This window comes from Eretmochelys imbricata, chromosome 2 (genome assembly GCF_965152235.1).
Source record: "Eretmochelys imbricata isolate rEreImb1 chromosome 2, rEreImb1.hap1, whole genome shotgun sequence".
Lineage (NCBI taxonomy): Eukaryota > Metazoa > Chordata > Testudines > Cheloniidae > Eretmochelys > Eretmochelys imbricata.
Window position 1 is genome coordinate 18,684,930 of NC_135573.1, and position 13,968 is coordinate 18,698,897.

Here is a 13,968-nt window from a genome sequence, read left to right on the forward strand (position 1 = left end):
AAGGTTGATTTTCTTTTTTGGTGGTTCGGTTCTGTAGTTTCCGCATCAGAGCGTTGCTCTTTTAAGACTTCTGAAAGCAGGCTCCACACCTCATCCCTCTCAGATTTTGGAAGACACTTCAGATTCTTAAACCTTGGGTTGAGTGCTGTAGCTATTTTTAGAAATCTCACATTGGTACCTTCTTTGCGTTTTGTCAAATCTGCAGTGAAAGTGTTCTTAAAATGAACAACATGTGCTGGGTCATCATCCGAGACTGCTTTAACATGAAATATATGGCAGAATGTGAGTAAAATAGAGCCAGAGACTTATAATTCTCTCCCAAGGAGTTCAGTCACAAATTTAATTAACACATTATTTTTTAATGAGCATCATCAGCATGGAAGCATGTCCTCTGGAATGGTGGCTGAAGCATGAAGGGGCATACGAATGTTTAGCATATCTGGCATGTAAATACTTTGCAATGCCAGCTGCAAAAGTGCTATGTGAACCCCTGTTCTCACTTTCTCGTGACATTGTAAATAAGAAGAGGACAGCAGTATCTCCCATAAACATAAACAAACTTGTTTGTCTTAGCGATTGGCTGTACAAGAAATAGGACTGAGTGGACTTGTAGGCGCTAAAGTTTTGCATGGTTTTGTTTCTGAGTGCAGTCATGTAACAAAAAAAAATGTACGTTTGTAAACTGCACTTTCATGACAAAGAGATTGCACTACAGTACTTGTATGAGGTGAACTGAAAAATACTATTTCTTTCGTTTATCATTTTTACAGTGCAAATATTTGTAATAAAAATAATATACACTTTGATTTAAATTACAACACAGAATACAATATATATATGAAATTATAGAAAACATCCAAAATATGTAATAAATTTCAATTAATATTCTATTGCTTAACCATGCGATTAAAACTGGTTAATCGCGATTATTTTTTTTAATTGTGATTAATTTTTTTTTAGTTAATCACGTGAGTTAACTGCAATTAATCAACAGCCCTAGTTATGCCTTTTAAAAAATTTGGCCACAGTGACCAACCATAGGCCACACATGAGCCAGTGGCAAAATGGGTGCTGGAGCCCAGAGCTTATGACTCCCAGTCCAAGATGACTCTCTACTGCATAATCTTACCTCAGATAGTTTATGATGGGGTTGTGCTGTCGTGTGCAAACCCTTTGAGCCTTGTTCTCCTAACATATTGTTATTAGAAACTAGTCTAATTGGGAAACCTTCCACACTCAGTTGTTACTGTTTGAGGATTTTACATTATTATGACCCTGATTCATCAAAGTACTTATGCATGGGATTAAGTGCTTTGCTGAATCAGGGCCTCTATTCAAATCATTGCTTATAAGTTAAGTACAAGTATGTATGCTCCAGCTTAGAGACAGCACTAGCTTTGGAAGAAAGAAATGGCCACGCAACCTCTGAAGAACACCGAACAGTAGCTGATACAGCCAGCAATGTGCTCAGGGGGATCTCCCACCGGCATCCTCAAGGATCACAGTAAATTGTCTCTCTGGGAGAAAAATTTCTGTTTTTTTCAAAGTAGCATAACTGAGCAGCATGAGAGATGCTTCTTTCCTGTTGATTCAGAGCTGTGTGGGAGAATTGGCCCCTTTTGGATTGGTGTCATTTACTTCATGCATTTCTCTTTCACGCAGCCTGTAGCCCTGGGAACACACACACATGCTCAAGCACAAAATTAAAACCTTTTGTGATTTCCGGTTTCTTTGCAGCTGATTTTTCCCTTTAAAGATGTGAACACTTGTGATAACCCTCAAGCCTGGAAGCAAAGCAACAATATTGCTTGTAGAGTTAGTCAGGTAAGAGAATTTATTTGCTTATTAATCAGCCAGCAATCTTTAAATTTAGAGGCAGAAGAAGAAAACGTTTAGAGCTCTATTTGATATGCTCATGGAAATTCCATTGTCCCAGCAAGACACTCGACCTCAAACTGTTAAGCAGTTTAAATACATTTCCAAAATAGGACATGGTCTGGAATGGAGGGATACATAATAAGTTAATTTAAAAAAAACATTTTATTGAATGTTCATATAACATTGTCAAGATGCCCTTAGACTGAAAACAGTTGGGTCAGATCCACATCTGGTGTAAACTGGCATGGAGACATTGGAGTCAAAGGTGGTTGGTTGATTTACACCAGCTGAGGCGCTTTGGCCCTGAATTTGTGGTGGGGGAGGGAAATAAATCATTTCCCCCAGACGATGAGCCACCCTCCTCTGCATGTCTCTTGCACGTTCCACTTTATGGCAGGTTTAGATACCCCCTCTCAGATGCTGTCATTTTCTGCTGCCCATATGTCTTGCTAGTGGGTAGGAAACCTCAGCCTTCCTACCCACCCCCCAAAAAGAGGATATCCCTCTGGATGTATTTCAAATTATCTTAGAAATAATGTTACAGCATTCTAGAATAGCTCCCTGGATTTTTTTCCCATCCATAACATGGCTACTAATTATGGACCCAGTTTTGCAAGGTGCTGAGTGGTGTCTTTAGTGGGATTTAAGAGTTCTCAGCATCACAGAGGCTTGTTAGTCACTAGGAGGTTGCATACTTCATAGCAGCTGTTGATCGAACTCTCTGCACACACCAGGGGCTCCTTGCATCTCTCCATTCCCCCGCATGTTAAACTCTATTGGGAGAATAGACAGAACTGAGATAGGGTTATTGTTATACTTGTAGGCCTTCATGGGTGCCATCAACCAGTTCTTTGCTCTACAGACAATTGCAGAGGTGCTTGAAGCTGTGGCTCTGCTAACCAGAGGAACGGAGCTCAATAAATCCCCCATTATGCCTCCTTTGTTTTTTTGACTTTCCACAAAATCAATAGGGTTCTGCCCAATGATCCCTAGAATATTCCTGGAAACTTTGGACGTGATCACAAGCAGCTTTCAAAAGTTGTGTTATACTACAGACAGAGAAATGCCATTGAGTGTACAGCCTGGCAAGCTTGTCCGATAATTTCTCTTGGAGTTAGGAATGACAAACCATGGATTTTATAAAGTATTGCATATAAACTCAAGGTTCACTTGGAAAGTTTGTCTCCCATCTTGCTAGTGTTGGCCACTTTGATACACCAGTCTTTTTCTGATTTATCAGGAGCACATTTTGTCCCCTAAAATCTCTGGAAAATATGGAAATACTTCTAACGACATCTTTATTTCTTTGAGGCACTCCATCTACCACCAATTTTCTGATAGGCCATTTCTACATTTACCGGTAGATTGGCACTACTGTGATTGATGTAGCGGTGTTGATTTAGCAGGTCTGGTGAAGACCCACTAAATCGATCGCAGAGCGCTCTCCAGTCAACTCCAGTACTCCAGCTCCCTGAGAAGAGTAAGGGAAGTCAGCGGGAGAGCGTCTCCCATTGACCCAACGCAGTGTAGACACCTCGGTAAGTCGACCTAAGCTACGTTGACTTTAGTTACGTTATGCACATAACTGAAGTAGCGTCGTAACTTGGGTCGACTGCAGTAGCATAGACCAGCCCTTAGTGCCCATAGGCACTTCTCATCTCATCACAAACACACTTGTGCCTCGCTCCAGTATCAATATAAGTGTTTTTAGATACCCATCTGGTATAAAGTGCCAGACCTGCATTGACTTCAGTGGAGCTGTGACAATTTACGTGAGCTGAGGATCTGTTCCTTACGCTGCAGCTGGGAGGTGTCCATGCACTAGCTCTGCTCCACGCCAGCATCTAAAAATAGCAGTGTGGCTGTGATGGCATGGGCAGTAACTTGGGCTAGCCAACCAAGTATGTAACTAAGATCTCAGATGGGGTTGTATTTGGGCAGCTGCTTTGAGCCACTGCACGTGCTGTCATGGCCAAACTGCTATTTTTTGCACACTTGATCACAAAGACACTGTGAGTATATATACCTGATCTGGGAATTACACCTCCTAGCTACACTGTAGATGTACCCATAATCTCTTGCATGTTTCTAAGTACTTTACACAACAGTTATCCAGCTAAGGAAAAGAGGAAGGTCTTTTTTTCTTTGTCTGGAAACTCAGACTTGAGGTTCTAAAGGAGAATCCCTCCGGAATCTGTCCTGCTAGATCAGTGTATTGCACTGTCCACCGATGCTACAAAGCAGTGCTGGAAGACTGCAGTATTCCTGTCTTGTCACTACTTAAGTTTTCTCTTGTGCATAGGCTGGGTTACACAGGAATGAGTGGCCCTGTCCCCTCTTCATTATTTCATGGCTGCAAGACTCCTGCTTTCCCAGATTTTGTTTCCCCATCCTTATCTATCTGCATGAGTTTACCCCTGTGCTCTTTCATGGATCATATATTGATTAGTAAAAACAGGCGAGCAGTTGTTTGCAGTAGGGCATGCAATGTTAAAGAGACTTTTCAATCCTGGGGCATCAGGATCAGTTTTACTTTCTCCTGGGATCTTGAAAGCTCTTATAATTCAGCATGCAGATTTCAGAGCTGCCTTTCTAGTCTGCAAAGTCAGCCAGCCAACATATAATTATTTTCTGACTGAGCGCCAGGGTTGGGATTCAGAGCCTGAAATTTTGCAGACTGGAATGCTGGCTCTGGCATTGCTGCACTCCTGGGATTCCCGGGCTGGATAATCCCTCAGGGAATTCAATCCCTAGCAAATAGTATGCTCCTTTACAGAGCGTTTGGTATATCCACTGACACGCTGTAACAGTGCATGGACAGAGAGGGCAAAGAGGAGGCTATATGGGTTACTTTCTATTTTGGGAGGCAAGAGTAAGCACAGACGCTGGCAGCAATAAATATGGAGAGAAGAGTCAGGAGCATTGGTCATGTGGTTAAGGCTCTTGGGAGAACTGCATTCAGTTTTTGGCTCAACCACAGACTTCCAGTGAGACTGTGGGTGAGGGTACATCCACACTGCTATCAAAGACCCACTGCATGGCTGCAGTAGGCCCAGGCCGTCTGACTCGGGCTGGGGCTACAGGGGCTATAAAATTGCAGTGTAGACTTTCTGGCTCGAGCTGGAGCCCAGGCTCTGGGGCTCCACAAGTGGGGCAGGGTCTCAGAGCTCAGGTTGCAGCCTGAGCCAGAACCTTTACACTGCAATTGTATAGCCCTGCAGCCCAAGCCTGAGTCAACTGACTTGGCCTCTGAGACTTGCTGCCAGGGGTTTTTTTATCACAGTGTAGACATACCCTTAGGATACATCTACACTGGCAGCTAGTCTCAAACCCCAGATCTCTCCACTTGGGCTTGTGCTATGGCACTAAAAATATCTGTGTGGATGCTCCTGCTCAGACTGGGGCCCAGGGTCTGAAACCCACTCCCCTTGCCAGGTTTCAGTGCTGCAGTGCAAGCTCGAGTCTGTAGACCCAGGCTCTGAGGCTTGTTGCTGCAGCTCTGTGCCTTAGTTCCCCATTTTCAAAATGAGGCTCCTAGCCCTGCCCTGCCTCACCGGGGTGATGTGAGGACAAATATGTTAAAGATCATGGAGTGCACAGATACTTTGTTACTGGGGGCCATCTAAGTAACTTAGATAGCTACTGATCCCCCCATTTACCAGATCTTTGTACAGCAAGAGAAGGTTAAAGTTGGCACAGTGGCAGATTTGGATCTTGTTAAATCTAACTGTGATGTATATCAAAGAGATGCTTCGCCTACTTTCCAGGCTGTAAGAAGCCACTTTACTGACTCTAATTGTCTTTATTAAGCATACACCACAGACTGCAGATGAAGACAAAACAAGGGATATTAAGCTAAGGTGTAGGCTGTTTATGTCATTTCCCCCCTCTATCCAAATCTAATTTAGTCCAGAAAACATAAGGTAAAAGAATGTGCTGGTATGGATGGCTGGTTCTGATAAACTCAAAGTCACATAGTCCACCAATTTTGGACACCAGCTATTAGAATATTGAAGAGAATTTGCTTTGTGTGGTAAAACATTGAGTTCAAATGGTCACATATAGCAGAGATGTGTGGGAAACAGAACCGATGGCAATGGGAAACATATGTGTGACTGTCCCTAGGACATGGTGTCTCATTAATAAATCAGTGCCAGGGATGTAAGAAGAGATGTGTGGGTTTTGGTAAAAGCTCTTAGATGATGCATTTTGCTTTCCAGGCCTGGATCTCAGAATAGAATCATATTTTTGATTAGCTCCCCACCGTCCCTCTGATCTTGCATTGTTCAGTAGTTAAAATATACAGAATGTCAGTCTGTTCCCATTGCTTTGATTTTTCTTGGGTAATGCTTACACCACGTGACTGCTGCCAGTTACAGTACTGTACGTGTCACGAGGTCTGACTGAACTGATCACAGGCTGTCTGAGAAGAGAACTGCTATAGTAATTGTCACACCTTGAAATATCCAGGCCAGCTTGTTGCTTATCTTCTTGCTCAGGAGCTCTGACTGGAGTGTGTATGCGAGGGGGGGGGATGTATAAAGCCCATGGGACATATACAGGGAGCCTTTCCAGCAGGGATATATGAATTTGTCATCAGGTAGGATTATTCAATTCTTATATTATCTGTAACAACTGTCATCTTGGATGTCAGCAGAGGTTGAATCTGAAACTTCTAGACCTAAAAGACTGAGCCCCCCGCAAGCTTGAGTGAAAGGACTAAGTCCCTCTAGCCAGGCACCTGTACCAGACACAGGGGGAGATGTGTAACATACACCGGGTAGGCCTATGATGATAACTGTAGCTAGGAGAGAAATCTCCTCCTGCTAGTGGTTCCTTCCTGATCATTTACAATCATATGAAAGCAGAGATTGTGGCCCAGGGTTGCATGGGGCTTACTTTTCCTCCCTTTCTGTACCTCTTAAAGGAAAATTAACCCTTAAGTGTGACGTGGTACACAGAGCCCTAGCCTGCAAATTAACTGCTTGTTTGTTATCAACCTCCCTACCTGTTAACAATAACATTTCTCTATGATCTCTGGCTATATTTTAGTTACTTGTAATACAGAGGACTGATGAGTGCCCTGGCAACCTGGGATCTGTGGCTAATGCAGCCAGGATGGCATCAAGTTGCATATGAAACGCATTTGTATTGTGCCATTGAATGTCAGCAGCAGGAAAGAATTGGCATTTCTCAGAAACCATGCCTAGTGGCACTTTGGCCTATTGGGAAGTCAGGTACTTACAGGCACACTGGAAATATTCACTTCACACATTCCTGTAAGTTCTTCCACTGATCATTTTGTGTCGTGACTGCTGGAAACTTACTGCCAGGGGGTTTGTGGGGTGCTACCTGAGTCTCAGGAACAATAACCTTCTTGGCAACAAGCTGTGGAGTTGCTTTAAATCTATGGTAGAGGAGACAGAACATTGTTTTGGTTGTAGTTAGTCACACAGAAATGAAGGGCCAGATTTTTCATGGCCCTTACATGTGTGGGTAAGATGGAAGAAGAAATCTTCCCACTCCTCTCTCAGCTGGGCCACAGAAAGATCAAGCAGAATTGCAGACCTTCTGCATGGAGAAGTACAGGGGCCGTTCCATCCCAACTCCCTTTCTGTGGTGGGGGGAAGGAGTAGGCACCTCAGCTCCACCTCCCTATATCTTAGCTAGCAAGCTGCACTAGGGTGTGGTAATCTCCACACCACAAAGATCCGATCTAGCGGTGGCTGCACTGGCTCTGAGTGCCCCGGCCATGTGAATAGCAATAACTATGTTTGAATGTCTCTGCTAGTAATGGGCAATTGGTGCTATGCACCTCTACTGAAACAAATAAGGGTCTGATCTGCAGTGGGGTCCACATGGGTGGATCCCATAGTCCCTGGGGAGCCTCACTGAGCCCCTGAACTCAGCTCACCACAGAAAGGAAATCAATTTGTAGAATACAGTGTTATCTGGGAAATGTTTGGGTAGGTAGGTGTTAACAATGGGAAGGGTCCACCTACTCTGGAATCACCAGATACATCCCATTGGGTAAGAGGAAATATGTGGTAGCAGCCTTGATCCATCAAAAATATGTAAACAAATAAAATTTATGCCTGAAGTGCTTCAGTGGAGATGAGGGTGCTTAATGCCTGAATAAGTTTCAGGATCAGGTCCTGAATTATGCAAACAATACAGCTCAGATGCACAACGTACTGCAAACATCAAGGTGTGACTTTTTTGTACTGTGTTCTTCTTCCTATGGTGGAGTAACATGTGTGGTTCTGCAAACTTTAATTTCTAACAGGCACGAGTGTGTGAATGAAAACCAAGGTGACAGGTGCTTTAGAAATACTTAAGGGTGTGTTTGGTGGTGGTAAGTGTATCAACATGTAAATAAGCATGTGTATCTGTTCGAGTGTATGTGTTTAAAGAGGTGAAATAGCATGTTCCTTCCTGCTTAAGCAGTGGAGTTGAATGTTCAGATGGAACACTCTAAAAGTAAAGGACAGGTGTCATTTAGAGGAACTATCAAGAAGGACCAATCTCTTGTTAGAGTAGCTGTGAACTCTTGTCTCAGCCTCTTATTCCTTGACACATTCCTCCTACATTTGGAAGTGGACCCACATAAAGCAGGAACACGTCCAGAAATAAGATATGTCTTTCCACACTTTTATATATATTTTAAAGCTATGGACTGATTTCAGGTTACAACAGTCGTTGCTTGCTGGCAATGTAATTATTTACTTCATTGGCGGCAACTGAAAAACAAAGCTTGCAGGATGATGGAAAAAATATAAAGTGCACTTTAAACAGATTGCTTTGGGCTGAGCTCATTAAATACTATTGCCAATTTTGTGGGTGAATGGGAGCCCATTTTGTGTCCCGCTAGTTTCAATTTGTTAAAGTGAGAGAGAGAGAGAGAGAGAGAGAGGGAGAGAGAGAATGTGTGGTCCTGTGCCAGTGAAAGCAGCTGGATATGCTTATACAGTAGCTGCAAATGGTTTGCTGGAGATGGCAAAATATTACCTGTGAAGAGACACACAACAGCACTGCTTGAGAGAGTCTTTCATGCAAACCGTATCCCAAACTAACTACTTTGCAGTATTGATTTATAGAATTTACCACCTTAAATGGAGAGGGACAAATGAAGAGGCATGAGCGCAGAAACATGCTATATTTTCAGTAAAATTTGCAATGAGATGAAGAGATAGAGAGTCAGGCTATTCCAGAGAGCAGGAGCTGCATAAAATGAGGTTATTGCTTTAAAGGCTGGATCCTGACAGATGCTGAGCAAAGCAGTGATCCAGCAAAGCACTTAAGCTCATGGTTCTCTTTATTAGTGATAATAATAAGCCCTGGTTCCTAGTGCTTTTCATCTGTAGACCTCAGATGGGTCTACTGATGGGGAAACCGAGGCATAGTCCCATTGGCTCCATTGAGGCTATTCTGTTGCTTAAGTGCTTTGCTGGATCAGGAAGGGCGTATTCTGTGCCTTGTAGGAGTGAGCCCTATGAGTGGGGAGATTGTGCGCCTGGACAGAGAGGAGGTCTAGGTTAGATGTCCAAAGGTACTGCAGAGGGGAGCAGAGCAAGACAAAAAGGTGAAGTTTTCCAAAGCACCTCATTTGTATGCATTAGGGTATGTCTACACTGCAAAGACACTTGCGGCAACAAGTCTCAAAGCCTGGGTTAACCGACACAGGCTTGAAGAGCTTGCACTATGGGGCTGAAAATAGCAGCGTAGATCTTCCCGCTTGGGCTGGAGCCCAGGCTCTGAGATCTTCCCCTTGCTGGGTTTCGGAACCCGGCCTCCAGCCCAGATGGGAATGTCTACATTGCTATTTTTAGCCCAGAGGCATGAGCCCTGTGAGCCCGAGTCAGTTGACCCAGATTATGAGACTCACTGTTGTGGGTTTTTTTTATTTAGTGTAGACATACCCTAAGTTATTTTAACACTTTGAAAATCCCACCCAAAGGCCTTAAGTTAGTCTGAAGCAAATGCATAGAGGGCTATAAAAGCAAGGAGAGCAAATTTGCCCTGGTCACTGAAATGGTTTACCATACACATATACAGACACAGAGTCAAATATTCAACCCAGCTGCAATCAAGTTTTTACAGGCACAATTTTGTAGCTGCAGTTATTCATACTCACAATTTGTAACCTGCAAATTAATGACTTAGTCAGTTAACTTACCATAATTGTGCGCACAAAATTGCACCTGCAATTATTTGCCAACCACAATTATTGCCTTCAAAAACTGGAGACCTGCACTTGAAGAAAATCTGGCCCTTTATATATAAAATCTAGAACTGGTCAAAATTTGTTCACCCAAACCTTTTTTCATCATAAAATGACTTTTTGACCAAAATTTAAATTTTGGGGGAAAACTTTAATTTAGGTCAAAATGTTTGAGTTTTTCAATAAAAATCTGAAAATTAAAAACTGAAACATTTTTGGTTATATTTTTCAACAAAAATGTCCATTTTGAAAACTGAAATTTTACCAATAACAGATTTTTTTTGGTCAGAAACAGTTTTCAGAAACCAAAAATTATTTGGATTTTCATTTTTCATTGTAAAAAGAAAAGGGGGACTTGTGGCACCTTAGAGACTAACAAATGTATTTGAACCTAAGCTTTTGTGATCCGATGAAGTGAGCTGTAGCTCACGAAAGCTTAGGCTCAAATACATTTGTTAGTCTGTAAGGTGCCACAAGTCCTCCTTTTCTTTTTGCGGATACAGACTAACACGGTTGCTACTCTGAAACCTGCCATTTTTCATTGTGAAACCAAAAACTTTTTGCAAGAAATTAATAAACAAACAAAAGAAAGCAAGCAAAAAATCCAAACAAATTCTGATTGCCATTTTTCCACGCTCTAATAAAATGACATGTTCACAAATTCACCCAAACCATACAGATTTATCATGTATTTAATTGCATGTAAAAGTGCAAAAGGAACCTTGTCTAAATGGAGTATAATCTATTCCGCATGCTGAACACACTTAGCTAAGGAAGATCCAGTGAGCATATGTAGAATCTGCTATATGGTTTAGATGATAGTCTTAACACTGGGAAATGATCATTTTGGCAAACTGAATGTTTGACCTCTCTAATCTCTCCCTTTCTTGAATCTGTTCCCACACCTCTACTTTCCAGGTAAATAATTTGCTCAGCTGTTTTGTTTTATAAATGGGAACAGGACTGATCACAGTTAGTCATGGGTAGTGAGGCAAAAATTGTCAACTGAAGTTATTTATTGCAGTTGTTAAGCATTGCACAGCCTCTGACCTTTTCATAAGCTCGTTACGAACTCTTTCTGTGACCTAGGACTGCATTATTCCTAACCAGCCTATGATGAATGGAAAGACAGGTAAGCAAAAATGTGTTGTTCATGATCATTCTATCTCTCCCCCTTCCCTCCCCCCCACCCACACATGCAAGTGCAAATTTCTGTGTCTCCCAGTTTGGGGTGCAAACTAAGGAGCAGCTACAAATGTAAACTTTAAATGAAATTGTGGCTTCAAATTCCATTTTAAATGGACATAGCTGTGCTTTGCCTATGACTCATATAAACCTTATTTCTTCCTTTCTTCTTGAAATATTTATTTTTGTGGGTGACACTTTGGCTTTTTTTTTAAGGCCTATGCTAATCTTCTATGTATCCCTCTGATTTTAGGGCTAGATCGCTTTAAGGCTCAGCCGTACGTTAGGTGTGGTGCAGAGGCACATTACCTCTCGGGAAGCAGGGGGATGAATTATACATCCATTAACAGAACCTTGTTGCAGGGATGAGGTGCAGGGATGTACAGACTGTACCAACTCCTGCAATGGTGTCGTCTCTTCCTCACAGGCCACGGTCCTGCCTCCCCCCACGCCCAGGAACACACAGACCAGTCTCTGGTCCCCTCAGCACAGGACAATTATGGCTCTCCTTATGTGATACATTCAAAGAAGGGCAGGGACCTCAGAGTATGTGCTGTCAAAGTGAGCATAGCACACTCCTTTTTTCACCTTCTGCTTGTATCCCATTGTGTTGCAATAGTTTTACCAAGTTGGTGACAGTCTACTGCAGGGGTGGGCAAACTTTCTGGCCCAAGGGCCACATCGGGGTTGCGAAACTGTATGAAGGGCCGGGTAGGGAAGGCTGTGCCTCCCCAAACAGCCTGGCCCCAGCCCCCTATCCATCATCTCCCACCTCCTGCCCCCTGACTGCCCCCCTCCGAACCCCTGACCCATCCAACCCCCGCTGCTCCTTGTCCCCTGACTGCCCCCTCCCGGGACCCCACCCCCTATCCAACTCCCCCTGCTCCCTGTCCCCTGACTTCCCTGACCCCTATCCACACCCCGCCCCCTAACAGGCCCCCAGAGACCCCCACCCCATCCAATTGCCCCCTGCTCCCTGTCCCCTGACTGCCCACCAGAACCCCCTGCCCCTTATCCAATCACCCTCCCCCCAGCTCCCTTACCATGCCGTTCAGAGTGATAGGAGCTCGCAGCCATGACGTTGCACTCCCCGGCAGGAGCGGTGGGCCAGAGCGCTGGCGGCATGGCTGTGGGGGAGCGGGGACAGCAGGGGAGTGACCGGGAGCTCAAGGGCCAGGCAGGACGGTCCCGTGGGCCGGATGTGCCCCGCGGGCCGTGGTTTGCCCACCTCTGGGCTACTGCATACTTAAATTGTATACCAGTTAGCTCTGTATTTATTGGCATTTCTGTGGCACTCATTACTGTAGCTATGACCACCGCACAAACATACATAGCTGTGAGAGCAGTACGGTCTTGCTACCTTGTGCTGATGGGGAAACGGAGACTGTGAATAGTTATGTAACTTTCCCAAGGACACACAAAGTATTTGACAGAGATAGAAAGAGAAGCCCGATTTCCTGACTCCCACTTCTATGTCTTAGTCTCCAGACCATCCCTCTTCCCTGCAGGCAAACTATATTCTATATGACATGCACATTTGTGAAGTGTTCCGTATTTTTCTTTAACTCTCCTTTAACCTGATTTCTACAAGACACTTGACAACAGTTTAGGCTGCTGCTGCTGCAACCAATATTGTCTCGTTGTTACCTTATACTCCTAGAATTATAGGACTGGACGAGACCTTTAGAGATCTTCTAGTCCAGTCCCCTGCACTCCAGGCAGTATCATCTGTCTGTCTCAACCTGTCGTCTCATTTCTTATCCCAAGATTGTAAACTCTGTGGCAGGGACTGTTTTTTTGTTCTGTGTTTGTACAGCGCCTAGCACAATGGGCTCCTAGGTGCTACAGTAATACAACATAATAATTAATATGCACAATTCATTTTCTTGTAAAATCACATACTTTTCACGAAACTTTTTGTCTGGTCACAATGTAACAAAATTGCATTAGACATATTAGCAGCATATGAGCCTCTGAGCTTTGCTTTGGGTTCCAATTTAAATAAGCCCATAATTTAAATCAGTGAAACCCTGTGGTGTGTTCCACTCGACACTGTAAATTGGTCCAGGTTTACTTCATGCAGGACATAGGTCACTCAAACACTTCGCAAATCTTGGTGAGGCTTTTGTCTAAGTATTAAGGCCCTGATCCCCCAGTTGAACTCTACATGGGCGTAAGGGGCCACCCATGAGAATCGGATTGCTCAATGGGGCCCCGACTTTATAACATAATCAGGTAAGTTCTGCAGGGCTTCAGTTTCGTGCACATGTTTTGCACAGTATCAACCACTTGCCCAAACCCCTGGTTACTCACAGCCATGGTAAGAAGGATTTCTGAGTTTATTTGAATGGGAGCAGGAAAAGAGTCCATCAAAATATAAGCACGTTCTAAACTACCATTGTTCTTATTTTGGATAGTATATTGACTTCGATAAAGGTACACTGATTACGCCAACTTAGGATCTAGCCAAGTAACTGTTCCCCACGCCAGAACCAGACAATCATTAGGTTTTAGTTTTAAACTTGAAGTTAATGGAGTAATGCCAATTGACATCAGCTGACCATCTGTTATAGTATGACATAGGTACAGACTTACAACTGGGCCAAGGGCACTGAACATTACTGTAATGAGGCGTGTCGAGTAATGAGGAGTGTTGAGGACTGGATTGAAGATTTTAAGCCCGA